Source organism: Arachis duranensis, chromosome 5 (genome assembly GCF_000817695.3).
Source record: "Arachis duranensis cultivar V14167 chromosome 5, aradu.V14167.gnm2.J7QH, whole genome shotgun sequence".
Lineage (NCBI taxonomy): Eukaryota > Viridiplantae > Streptophyta > Magnoliopsida > Fabales > Fabaceae > Arachis > Arachis duranensis.
The window spans coordinates 4,450,911-4,454,675 of record NC_029776.3 but is presented as its reverse complement, the minus strand read 5'-3'; the positions used below and the strand labels follow the sequence as shown (position 1 = coordinate 4,454,675).

Genomic DNA, 3,765 nt, shown 5'->3' with positions numbered 1-3,765 from the left:
AAATTTAAAAATATACATGGTAAAAAATAAGCAATATGTTAATTTTTTTTCTCTTTATTCTATTTGTTATTATTAGTTTTATGAATACATTGTTTATTTTAATTTTTTAATTATTTATATATTATATGATAAAGATGAAATATTAAAAAAATTATTATTTTGTCCACTAAATTTATTTTATGAAATAGATTATGTAAGGATATACGAAGTCTAAAAAAAATTGGACATTAAATTCTAGTAACTTTTTGTATTTTTTTATTAAGGAGTGCTTTGTAATATGTAATTTTTTTAAGTTAAATAATAAGCATAAGAGTGTATATTAATTTAATTAATTTTGTTATAGAATACCAATTAATTATGTTACTATGACGTCTATTATTTTGTTATTGAAAATGAATCGGTATTTAAATTGAGTACGTATTAATAATTTTTTTATTGAAAGTGAATAAAATAAAAAAATTGAGTATGTAGTAACAGTTTTTTTTATTGAAATTAGTTTTTAAGTTATGTCGTGTCGTGAGATAAAGCCGGTTTCTAATAAAGAGAGAACAGGGGTAAAATAGGAAGAAAGAATTGGATACCAAAATTTCGTATCCCCATTATATATTGGTATAGATATAAATTTTATTTTTTATTATAAAATCATTATCAAAAACTTTAATATAAGAGTACTTTTTGTCGTTAGTCTTACATGACATCATTTTTTTTATTTTTTTAATACAAATATATAAAAATTATATATTACGTTATATATTATATTGGACGACGGGAATGAAATATATTAAAGAAATATTATTATTAGTTACTGACCATTAATTTTTGAAAAAAAAAATTTATAGATGAATGATGTCTAAAAAATTTAGAATGTTAACCTTTAACTTCATATATGATTAATATGTTGTTTGATTAAAAAAGATATTGCTTGGTTGGTAAACCATGTATAGTAATATTAATTTAATTAATTTTATTACAAAATATTATTGATAAAATAGCAACCAATTATATTATTTTTATTTCTGTATCTGTAGCAGTTCTATTGCCATGCGCTTCCATTCCTGCATTTTTAAAAAGTAAAATATAATTATTAAGAACTAATTCAATTTATAACGAAGAAATTTAAATCATGTTATCGTGTTACCTGTAACAGATTGATAATAAGTGGTAGCTCTAGCCATTTGTCTAATTGTAGTCAATCTAGCTACCCCTATGTTTGTAGTTAATCGGCACCTCCACCAGTGTTTGGCATTGAAGTTGTATCAGTTGATATGGCAACTTGTTTTCCTTATCAACTGATAGGAATAATATGCAGAGAAAAAACATTTGTGAGAGCACGATTCAAAGGGAAAAAGTCTCTTAAGAGTTGAAAGTGAGTTAATTTTTAAAGCGAGTACGTAATAGTAGCAGTTTTTTACAGTTTTAAAATATACCGTGGGTTGATGGGAATCAGTTTGTCATTCTATCGTGGAGTAAATTCTTTCCTTGATAAAAAATAAGAAATATGGAGAACGTAGTAATAGTTTTTTATATATTGAATCCAGTATCCAAATAAAAAAATAAGCAGGGGTAATATAGTAAGAAAAAATTGGGTACCAAATTTTTTTATTCCCATTATACGTTGGTATAGTCCATTATATATTGTATATTGTATATATTGGTATAAATTTAATTAATGAATACACTTTTATCTATAAATTTTGTTTAAAAAATAAATATTGGACATAAAAAATATGTAAATCATGTGTTGTAGATTTAATTATTTCGATACTTTAAATACTATTGTCCCATTGAAATAACTATTAATAAAATAAATATATTTTATATACTATCAATTGTTGTACTATAATGATATATTGATCACTTATATACTATTGTATTATGGACTATTATGTATAAAAAATACTTATTAAAAAATTATAAATAATTAATATTTTGTTTATGTAATTTATTTATTTATATTATTATTATGATTGTAGTATAATGTTATTTATATTAATTTTTTATTTTTTAATCATTTTTAAAAATTATCATGAATAATTATAGATAAAAATACATTTAATAAATTTAATTTCAAAATATTATGTCTTTTGAGTACGTGGTGTCAGTTTCATCTATTAGAAATAGTTCAGTTTTTAAGTTTTGTCATGAGTCAACTCATTTTGGTTTAAAAAAAAAACAGGGGCAAAATAGGAAGAAAGATTTGGATACCAAACTTCCATATCCCCATTATACATTGGTATAGATTAAGTAAAATCACAAGCGACAAATAGATGTTTAATAGTTTCAATATCTATTCCAAAATACATTGTATTATTTTTATTTTTCAGAACATACAATCTACTCGATCGTTCTTTAATATTAATTCGACTGATAAAAACAAACTAAAGAAACAGTTCAATTCTCATAATCTTTAATAAGTCTCTTGAAAATATTGTTCCCCATGCCTTTGTGAATAAATAATTGAATATTTAATTATTGCTAAGTACTATTTGGATTAAGTATATTGTTATCAGAAGAATTCATTATATACATTATAATATTGAAATAAAACCCGTAAATTACCTAAGCACGCGGTTGAAAAGTTCAAATTAGTAATAGATCAAAAGTGGTCAAATGCATTTCCATTTCCACTTTAGATTTTCCTACGCTAATGAACAAAGAAATAAACCACGTCGTGATTAAAGATAATAAAAAAGAGTTATGGCAATTGGGGATTGTTAATAAAATTTATTACATAGTGACCAAATCATACTTGACTCGGTGTAATTCACTAATTCAGACCACCGTGAAAATGTTGACTTCAGTGAAAGAGGTCCTTGATCAATGTATAATAAATACCAAAAAATAATATGGCAAACCAAAATTTACCGAATTTTGTAACAAGAAAATTTCAAATTTTTGGATGGTTTAATTGCATTGTCGTAAGAGAGTAAAAAAAGGTTTCAATAGAACTGTATGTAACATAACTAAGCAAGTGAAACTAAGTCACTTTCAAGATTTTATTTTTTCCACTACATATCTTCACCTAACTAGGATTTCCTAAAGATATTATTCAGCTAAAGCAAGCATCCTCTCGAGGGTGATTTTCACGTAGGCCCTTATATGTCATAATGGATTGAGGTTAATCCTTGAATAAAACCAAACTTACCGCTTCAGCTATCTAAAAATGGCAAATCGAAATATGTGATAGTGACAACAAAAACACTAAAGCATAGCATGTGAACATCAAGCATCCCGAAATGAACTCCAATCATAAAAAAAGACAACCTACTAAAAAAAAAAGAGAAAATAAGAAAAGTGCATTCTTGTACCATGTGGCTGTGTGTTGATTTTGGTAGAAGGCGAGAGAAAAAAGATAATTGGAAGGTGATGAATCCTTTGGTGGGGTAGGTTAAATAATTAATTATTAAAAGAATAAAAAGAAAATATGAGAATTGAAGGTGGTTATTGCAGTTAAGAGGAGGTTTTTAAAGAGATAGATAGTGTAATAACTAATAACTAATAACATTGAAGAGAGAAAGAAACCGTGTTTGACCTTGTAAAAAACACAATCACCCAATCTCATTCTTTCATTGCCATCAACACAGACTCTTCCACGCAAAACAGAGGACAAAGTTGAATTCCAAAGCAGAGACTTGTTCATATTCCATTAAGAACCTCACTATCACTATCACATATTCAAATTCTCTTTAAAACCAAACCCCATTTGCTCACATCGCACACAAATACCAAAAACCGTACATGGCGGATATAGTAAAGCATATTCTT

At 25.5% G+C, this 3,765-nt stretch overlaps 1 pseudogene; it reads left to right on the top strand.

The window, feature by feature from the left end:
• Positions 1–3,738: 3,738 nt before the first annotated feature.
• LOC107487311 (uncharacterized) overlaps positions 3,739–3,765 on the top strand; it is a 1,930-nt pseudogene continuing 1,903 nt past the window's right edge.